Here is a 10798-nt window from a genome sequence, read left to right as displayed (position 1 = left end):
TACATCGTAATGAGCTGCAATTCAACATTCAAGTTTAAATGTCTGAATGCAGCTTCCAAATAATTTAAGCCTAGACCTGTGGGTTACTCTACATAGTATTGATGAATAACTATATAAGCATACTACTATTAAATCTGCGGACGGGATCTTCAATAATTTGTTTTACTACTTGGTTATGGTTTAATTTATTTTCTACTATATAAAGAATAACACTTTTGAATCAAGTTTTTATATTTTATTCTCAATTTATTTTTTAAAGAAATGTTTTAATTTAACATTAAAAAATACTAATAATTATTCAATCCAAAAGAAATATAAAACTACTAGAGTCACCTAGCGGTTGAAGTCTAAACTAACTCGTCTACTTCTACATATTTGACAAGAACCGAACTAGCAGTACAGACGATATCTAAAATAATGAAATGTTACATAATTTGTTTTATAAACATTAATTATTTGATATATTTTTCATTATTAACAGATATAAACATGATTTGTGAATAATAAATATAAACATGGGAGAGTCTTAGAGCTAATTAACATATCATTGGATATCAATTTTCATATAGTAGCTTGTCCTGTAAACAGCTTCCAAGTACAACACATTGCTGGAAAGAGAATTTTGATCTTAATGGACAATTGAAATTAGAACGAATAATTATATAAACATATTCCTGTTTAATATGCAAGCGGGATTATTTTTAATATATTTTTCTAATATGCACAATGTATTCTTTTTTCTATTAAATAATGTTACTATATGATGTTTTTAATTTACTTAAAAAAAGATAATTAACATTAAATTTTAATTCTAATTACTAATCACCTTAAAAAATATACAAGTACTAAGGCGTCACCTAGCAGTGTAAAAAACTAACTCGGCCTGAAAACCAGGTGGACAATGACTGTGTTTGGCAACACTGTCGACATATACTGGGAATAGTAACACTTATAGTTGTTATCCTGTCTACACCGGATTACAGGCTGAGTTAGTTGGTATTAAGCCGGATAGATGCCGCCGTTCTTGTACTTTTTTCATGTAATGTAACTAATTTTGGTGTTTTAATAAAAAAGTACCAAACCTTGGTAACATGTATTAAACGTCATTGTATTTAGGAACTAGCTGTTACCTGCGGCTTCACACGCAATCTTTAGAGTCGAAGTCCTTATATTACTTAGTAAAAGCACTTATGGGTGCGGCCTCACAGTGCCACAGCTCATAGCATGGATGCGATTATTTATTCGGTTGTGTTGGCGCTGTAGGCACTCGACCAACTCTGTGGCGCTATGAGCTGTGGCGCTGTGAGCCTGGATACGATTATTTATTCGGTTGTGTTGGCGCTGTGAGCACTCGGCTAATTCTGTGGCGCTATGAACCAGTTTCTACTTGGTAGTATCGCATAGCGCCACAATAACATTAAATCATTAGAATGAAGTTATAACAAGTGTACTACATGGCCGCGTTATAAGTTTATAAAGGCCAGCCAACAGGCAAAAATAAGAAAAAAACCTCCTATTGGTTAACATTTATTACAAGAACGTTGGAGAGGAACACTTGATGTAGGGGAAATATTGCAAAAAAGTGTTTACGTGAGTGGCTAAAACGAAGAATAATTAATATCATGTTGTGACGTCGTGACTCATTCCTTCGCTTCACTTGTTACCTGCATCTAGGTTATGTGAAATGTATTGGTCCCAGATTTGACCATTACAGAGTTTGTAAGAGTTGTAAACCTCATTTCATATTTTATTTATTATCTCGTTTACAAATATAGCTCCAACAGTTTACACGAGTTGATTTGTTGCAACATATTTCGACAAAATAAATTTAAAAGGTAAGTCAATAGCTTTATATATATGTTTAAATATATAGGTATTCTTCATTTATTTCGCATTATTTGTTGTGGATTTATAAATAATTACTTAAAATAGGGCTGGCACTGCCTTCCGACACCAGTGTGGGCTGTGACATTCCTATCTTTATCTTTGTGAGATCCAAAGCTATAAACTTATAAACCACTATTATCTAGGTAAGGAATCCTAGATTTTATTGTTCCAAAATACATAATTATGTAAGCCTCATAATTCGTTGTGAAATTGAAAAGGTAGGCCTACAACTAAAGTTAGGCGTATAGCTTCTGTTGCTTTAGATCATTGTGGGTAAATAATATATGGGTAAAGTAGCAAATGTGCAATTTTATTTTAAATGACCCAAGATGAAAATATGTTAAATAAATACAGGGTGATTCGATTAGTGTTTACCGGCACTTTCTGAGCTGATTGTACTATAAAAAAAAAATAAAGAAAAAGGTTCATATAAACATGGGTCCGGAAATGCTTCCTTACTGGGTTATGGCCAATTGAAGATTTCACCAAAAATTGTGTGCAGGAGGTCAAATGATGATTTGCCGCGTGTTTATGAAGAGATATTTATAGGCGAATGCAACTTTTTCTAACGGATTTTTAGATGAGAAATTGAATAAAGTTCATCTCACAGCTTGTATCTCATTTAGTTTTTTTTGTTATACTACAAAAAACAGAAATAAAATAATTTTGAAAACACTTTTTTAAAGGTTAACGGACAATTATTTTGTTAAATAGGCATTGAAGACCCACATTTTTACAAAGAAACTTGCAGAAAATTTAATTCTGAATAAAATTATGTGCCACACGGCTATTAACAGCGAAGTATTAGTTTCTGGAATTTAATTTTACAACAAACATTCTACCAAGCAAGAAATACGTATTTAGTAAATAATCACCGTAATGTAATGATATAAGGTACACAAATAATTGATTAGCATACAATTGTAAATACGATTTTAAATAGATTAATGCTCAACTAAAAAACAATAATACTATTACTTTTTAGGACTATTCAAATGGTTACTTCATGTACCTACATATCTTTGTCACGTTTAGCTTTACAGAAGGTAAATTTATGTTTTTATAAGTTGGTATCTACAAATCAGCTGTTCAACAAATACACTGCAATTTATTGAGGAATCCAAATTATTTGTTACCAATTCTGTACTAGTTTAATGAGTGCAATTTAATACAATTAATTTACTACTCGTTTGTTAGTGAAGTGTATTTTAAAGTAACTTACTATCACAATTGCAATGCCTTTGTTATTTACAACGGAAGAATATGCCGACATGGTCTTAGGCGTTTGTGACGGAAATGCAACCGCTGCTACTGCAGAATACCGAAGACGATTTCCTAATCGCAGAGTTCCAAACCCAAAAACGATCAGTGGATCATTTCGTACCCTAAGAGTAACAGGTAAACTTCCTAGTATTAATAATTATCGGGATCGCCCTGCCCAGAATAATGTAGATATGGAAGAGGCTATAATCATGGCTACTGAACGCAGTCCTGGGTGTCAGTACACGGCGTCTTTCTAGGCGATTCGGAGTGTCTCAGTCTGAAGTATGGAGAACTTTTGCGCAAAAATAGCATGTTCCCTTACCATAAACAACAAGTTCAAAGTATTCAACCAACAGATCCTCCTCTTCGATTGGAATTTTTGCAACTGGTTAATTAGAAAACCGTCAACATCATAGAACCATTTTATTCACTGATGAAGCTCAATTTACCCGAGATGGCGTCAACAAACCTTCACAATGAACACCTGTTATGAAAGTGGTACGTAGTACAGTATTATAAGCTTTAGATGAAAAACAATAATTTATTTAAAAACTTAATTTAAATTGCATCCTAATAAATCTTATGTGTAGGCTACTCTATGTCATTTAAAATGCGGTTTTCCTTTGCTTTGGAATTTCTTGCTTGGTAGAAATGTTTGTGTGTAAAATTAAATTCCAGAAGAAAAACTAATACTTTCGCTGTTAATAGCCGTGTTGTGGCACATATAATTTTATTCAGAATTAAAATTTTCTGCAAGTTTCTTTTTGTAAAAATGTGGGTCTTCAATGCCTATTTTAACAAAATAATTGTCCGTTAAACCTTTAAAAAAGTGGTTTTCAAAATTATTTTATTTCTGTTTTTTTTGTAGTATAATAAAAAAACTAAATGAGATACAGCTATGAGATGAACCTTTATTCAATTTTTTCATCTAAAAATCCGTTAGAAAAAGTTGCATTCGCCTATAAATATCTCTTCATAAAACACGCGGCAAATCATCATTTGACTTCCTGCACACAATTTTTGGTGAAATCTTCAATTGGCCATAAACCCAGTAAGGAAGCATTTCCGGACCCATGTTTATATGAACTTTTTTCTTTATTTTTTATAGTACAATCAGCTCAGAAAGTGCCGGTAACACTAACCGAATCACCCTGTATATTTATACTTTGAGATAATGTTCACAGCATTATAGTATTCTCCTAAGCTCCACAACTTATTTTGTATTATTATTTTATATATCGAGATTCTTTTAGGTCAGTCTAGCCTACATTTTGAAATACTGATCTGTTACATGAATTCAGCCTATCTACAAGTTTGAAGAATTTTTTGTCGGCATCAGAAGTGTGAGCAGGATAGGCCTACTCTTAGGTATTTGATGTTGAATTAAATTACTTGCTACATGTAAAGTATTTGGTTTGATACAGATCTATGTTACTAATAACTTAATACAGGTCTGACCTTGATCTAATACCGTACAATGTTTTATGTATTAGGCTATAGTTCCGTATCAGGCTTCCAAACCAATCAAATTTAATATCAAACTAAAACTATCAATAGCCTATGTCAATTTCACTAAAATAATTGAAAAAAGTTATTAGTTTGTTATTTAAAAAACTTAATGTTAATGTAGGGTATTGTTTTCATCTGTTTTATCAACAAACAGGCTGCAGTAAGTTATAGTCAGCGGCCACCACAATTTAACCTGGTATCAAATATTTACATGAAATACCTAAACTATTGAATAAAAAAAATTCTAATTATAGTTATTTACAATTACTTATTACCAGTTCTTTTTAATTTATTGAATAGCATTATTGGTTCAATTCAATTCAAAACAAAGCAAAATCATGTTTACGGTCTTGAGTAAAGTCACAAGTAGGAATGGAGATGTACACATGTTATATGTGTTACAAGCTGTTAGTCATGTTAACCTTCAAAGTAGTAAAAAGTAGGATAACTGAATGTTACATGTTTTGTTACTGTAGCCTAGTTGGAAGCAGTACAATAAGTGACTGCCGCAATCAAGTCATGGGTATTAAATTATCAATTATTAGAAATACCTAAACTATTGAATACATTGAAAAGCATTCTAATTATAGTTATTTACAATTACCTATTTAAAGTTTTTTTAATAATTGAATAGCATTATTGTTCCAATTTAATAAGCAGCCACCATGACATTATAATGAAATTTCTAAACTATCAAATATAAAAACATTTGACCTAGTATAGATATTCATAATAAATAAATATAAATATATATACATACTATATATAGCCGCATGTGTAACTCACTCACTCACATATGAAAATTCTATCCTACTTCTAGAAGGGCTAGAAACTTGAAATTTGGCTCACAGCTGGCTTTTGCTGTGTAACCATCGGGAGATATCTGAAAATCAGTAAATTTAAATTTTAAACTCCTAATATAATTATTAAAAATGTTAGAGGAATTACTATTCCCATTTGTTCACATGTTTTTTACAGTATTATTACAGATAGTGAGACTCAACTCCTCTATGCTGTATCTCCACCAGTTGACCCAAAAACGCTCACATAGTTAGATTTTAAGCATATTTTGCAAAATTTTCTATGCAGAACTTTCATAAAAGACAAATAGTGCCCGAAGTACAGGTTATAGTTCAAATCTGATTCCAAAATCAAATACTGAAATAAAATTTTCTAATACTAGTAATGGGTTGAGTTACTTTTTGTTGTATATCTAATGGTTCATCAAAAAAATGTACTCAAACTCAAAGTATGGTTTGTATTTAAAACCTTTCAACCTGTGTTAACCATTAACATTAATTACTGATTATCCTTGTATATCAGTTAACCACTTCCAAGTGTAACAAATATCCTCTTTTGGCTTTCACTTCGACATGGAAACCCCATGCATTCAATACCTATCACAGGTATTATGGCTGTTGTGTAACTTAAACTGTATTGTATACTAATAACTTTTTATTATTAAATAGGTTGGAAACATGTGAAGGAGAGAAACCCTCAGGACCATATATGCCTTAAGTAGATATTATAAGTGATGGAGAGCAAGTTTGGAAGTAAATGCCAAAGCACAAAGGTAATGACTTTTATCTGTATGTGTGATCCTCTTAGTGTTCCTCTTATATCAAAATATAGTTTTAGATTGCTAGATTTTCTATTTATGGCCTAGTTTAATGCTGTGGGTGATTTGTGTTGTATTATTCAAGTTCATAAGAGCTGGATCTTTTAAATCATTACTTTGTTCTTAAATTATTAAATTTCTTTAATTTTTGGATTACACATAGAAAAAACAATAAGGTTTAAAAGCTGACCAATAGCAAATTTGTTCCACTGCTCAAAATGTATCACGCTCCGGCCATTAATAAAAACTCCACAGATACACTACTGTGTTGATTTTCATAACTTCACAGTAATTTTCCAATTTAACAATTTTAAACTGCAAATATCTTTTTTAAGCATAGTTTGAAACAAAACAGTCTTGTTCTCAAAATTATTAACCTTTTTACTGCCAGGCCATAAGGCACATATTTGTAAGTGACAGCCAAAGATACCGACATGGGTGGAAGCATAAATCAAGGCGTCAAATTGTTAAAATTCAGTTACATGTAGATTGAAAAAATAAAGTACGAAACTGTGAATATGTTATGTGTCAATAGCTGTGTATTAAGCCTTGGAACATTATCGTACAATTTTAGTTGTTTTGGAAGTGATCTTGAGTCTGGGCATTGGGCTTTTGAACGTTTTCTTCAAAATAAGAGTAAACAAAAATTTTTCTTGGTATCAAATTTTTTTTAATATCTTAGGGTATTGAAGATAAATAAAATGCTACACTATTGAATATAAAACCATTCTTATAATAGTTACTTAAAATCTATTTAATGCAAGCTGTATTTAATGTATTATAAAATTAATTCAAACAATGTAAAGTCATTTGTGTGGTATTTAATAAAATAACTGAAACTAAAATGGTTGTGACCTTTATTATTTGTGTCACAAGCCATCAGATACATGTTCTTTAAAATAATAAGAAGTAAGTTTTACAAGTTACTTGTACACACTTATATAGTTTTTAACTCATCATTAAATTATTACTTTTTAGTCAAAAAATAACAGCTGAACTATACTATAATATGAAATATCTAAAACATAATTTGGTTTGTTATTTTGGTTTGTTTGGTAGTTTAGATTTAATCAGAAATATCAAATTATTCGATAGTTATGGTGGCCACTTATCTTAATGCAGCCAAGACGGTTCATGTGTAAACAAAAAGCAGTATAAAAACTTACTTCTCAGTATTTTAAAGGGTGTGTATCTGACTGCTTGTGACACAAATGACAAAGTTCATCACCATTGTAGTCGCCGCCATTACCCAAATACCACACAAATGATTAATCAATATTGTTATAATACATTAAAAACAGCTAGCATTCAATTAATTTTAAATAACTATAGAAAAAAATGCATTTGTATTCAATATTTTAGGTATTTCTAATTGATAATTGGGTTCGTTGATTTAATTGTCTTAGTGGCCACCTATCATACTACAGCCATTGAAATGGGTATTAAAGTAAATATTACAAATGCTCCATTTATAGCAATAATAACACTCTGTTGTGTATAGGATAATTTATTTACAAATGTATCCCGAGAACTTTTATACATAAATAAAATGTGATTGTTAGATCAACAACACCTGGGACACGAAACAGTATTTATACAATGTAGGCTATGTGTATCAAAATACAAAAAACTATTTACAAAACATATTTTTATTATTGGTTATGTAATTGCTTAGCTATATCTCATAGTTTACATTTGTACTTCAATGCTTAATGCGGATTGTAATTTATTGCAGATGCCTTGCTGTATTGAGAGAGGAACAGATAAATGCTATGCAATCAATCATTGGAGTTTCCAGATGATGGTATTTAACTTGTACCGAAACTTTGGTTTTGTGATGATTCCTGTAGCCTAACTATGTGAATCAACTAAACATTGAACAATAGCTGCTTACAGGACATAGGTAAGAACATTGTAGAAACACTACCATATGAGTTTTTGGAGGAGTATGGGATAATGTTATATAAATTTCTTTTGATAATTTGTTAGTTAAAAAACACACACACTACTGATTCACGATATCAAAAGAATATTTTATAAATTCAATAATACAGAGACTTCTATAAAATCTTTTGGATTTTTCATTAATTTTAATAACATAACTTCTAAGTAGAAACTTGTTTACTAATTTATGTATTTTACTTTACATGTGCAATAATGTTCTGTCTGATAAGTTTGAAATGGCTAATGGCATTACATATATTAATGCTCCTTCCATTAGCCATAAAGAACCAAGTATTGACCTCATAAGATCAGCTGATGATTAATGTAATTAGTCATGTACACTTTCAACATTCTCTCATAGATTTCACTACTTTTTACACCATTTGCAACTAAAAATATCATCTCTGGCTATTGTTCATCTGTGATACAATTCTTCAGAGGACTTGACAATATTGATTACATTTGATGTTATCTTGACCAAAATACTCTCGATTAGCTTATAAGAATAAAAGTAGGCAGATGCTAATTTAATGAACTAAAATTATTTTATTAAACTATATGTGTCTGAGATAGTAAGAACAACAACTTATTGAATAAACTTACTTATCATGATGGCCTCTTAATATGCTTGAACGTTTGGTTACAGAAAGGAGAGGACCAGTAGCAGCATCTCCAAAGAAAGCAGTAATTCAAATGTGGGGAAATTGGAGTAAATGTATTAATCTAGTTATTTATTGTATAGATAGAAGTTAAATTAATTTAAAAATTGTTTTATTATATTCATAGTTTATTATTTTTAATGCATTTTATTTTTTCTTGTTAATCATACGTATTTCAATATATAAAATTAAAATATTTCATAGTAAATTTTAAAATGTCTTGTTGTTTCAATGTTATTTTTCCTCATGACTATATAACATATTTTGTATTGTGTTGTATTTTTAAAAGTTAATTTCAGTTGTGTTTGTTTGGTTTTAAATTGTAAGTTTAAATTTGTATTATAAAAAAAATTATTAGTTTGTCATAAGACCAACTTTCCCGGTGTTTTCACACTTGTAGAGAAATTTCCTGCAGTCTTATTTTAATTCAGTTTTCTTTAGTTCAAATATTTTTATGTTCAACTGTGATTTTTGTTCAAAATAAACTTTAATAAACATGTTTTTTGTTGTGTTTTAATTCATACCAATGTTATTTCTCATTTGTATGTGTGTGTGTGTCAACTATATTATTTATATTCAACAATTTTTCAATTGATTCAATTATTTAAAACTTTTTCCTACAATGAAAATATTGTGTAATCATATTTGTAGCTATGGAATAATGGATATTTTGTAATAAACACAGTTAAGACCAGATTTAGAATTTCCGAAAACTGTATTATACAAGTAACTACACTTAAAATAATACAATTTTAATTTTTTCTTGTCCATTCTTGCTATTCACCATAAAATTCTAATATCATTTTCATTTCAGAGACTAATAATGGTAAATAGAGGCATCTGAAACATGCTAATTACGTGTTTGTCCATATATCGTAAACCAATATATTACTTTTGAACATATCAGATATGTTACTTTTAAACGTATCGAATAATTTACTATAAAATGTACCAGATATGTTACTTTGAAACATATCAAATATGTTATTTTGAAATGTATCAGATATGTTATTTTGAAACATATCGTATAAGTTACTTTGAAACATATCGAATATGTTATTTAGAAATGTATCAGATATGTTACTTTTAAATGTATCAGGTATGTTACTTTTGAAATGTATCAGATATGTTACTTTGCAACATATACATATATTTGTGATGAAACATGAGAGGACATTCTCGTCAGTTTAGATACGCGTCTGAAACTAAGCAGATATGTTTTGAAATGTATCTGAAACATTACCAATATTTCAAATGAAATATTTTTTTATACTATTGGGTGCTATGTGGGTTATTTTTGACAGACGATGTAAGTGAGACTTCGGGAGCAGTTGCAGTAATGAGTTCTTCAGAGATTATTCTTCTAGATATTCGTTAAGTTTATGGTAAGTATTAATAGAGTTTAATTTAATTAATATATAATGTTTTGCACGTGGAAGAGCATTTCTGGTTCAAATTAATTAATTATATTTGGAATGTCACAACTGAGTCTGCATTATTATTCTGATTAATCAAATACAAATATACAGGTCTCGTTAACCTACTTCGGCCTACCTTGTCCTGACCGAAGAAAAAATATATATTTACGTAAGGACCAAGAAGCCTACTTCGGTTAAAAAGTGCCTATTTCAGATCATTTAAATTCACATACTATGTATGACACATTTCAGCTTGCAATATTTCTTCGATCAAATTCTAGATACGTTCGATTATGCAGTTTCTCGAAAATCTACTTTGGTCAAAATCGTCTACTATCGGTCTTCTGTAATCTATTTTCAGTTTAAAATATTTCCAGGGACAATAGTTGTTTGTTTTGTTGTCCTGATGAAGAAGATATACTCTTACGTGGGACCTATTACGGGCCAAGGGGAAGTAATATCTACTTCCTATGTACTTTCGGTACAAGGGGGGAAAACCT

The 10798-nt window shown here is 30.0% G+C and overlaps 1 long non-coding RNA gene across 1 annotated transcript; it reads left to right on the top strand.

Moving 5' to 3' along the window:
- The first annotated feature begins 1251 nt into the window (after positions 1 to 1251).
- Positions 1252 to 8127, top strand: LOC124370494. The gene is made up of 3 exons (XR_006923185.1): positions 1252 to 1835; positions 6129 to 6232; positions 8013 to 8127. It is a non-coding gene; the product is annotated as an uncharacterized LOC124370494 (long non-coding RNA).
- The last annotated feature ends 2671 nt before the right edge of the window (positions 8128 to 10798 follow it).

The sequence above is a fragment of the Homalodisca vitripennis genome, unplaced genomic scaffold (genome assembly GCF_021130785.1).
Source record: "Homalodisca vitripennis isolate AUS2020 unplaced genomic scaffold, UT_GWSS_2.1 ScUCBcl_231;HRSCAF=1720, whole genome shotgun sequence".
NCBI classification, from domain to species: Eukaryota; Metazoa; Arthropoda; class Insecta; order Hemiptera; family Cicadellidae; genus Homalodisca; species Homalodisca vitripennis.
Note: the sequence above shows the minus strand (reverse complement) of the source record. Positions and strands in the feature narration are given on the sequence as shown.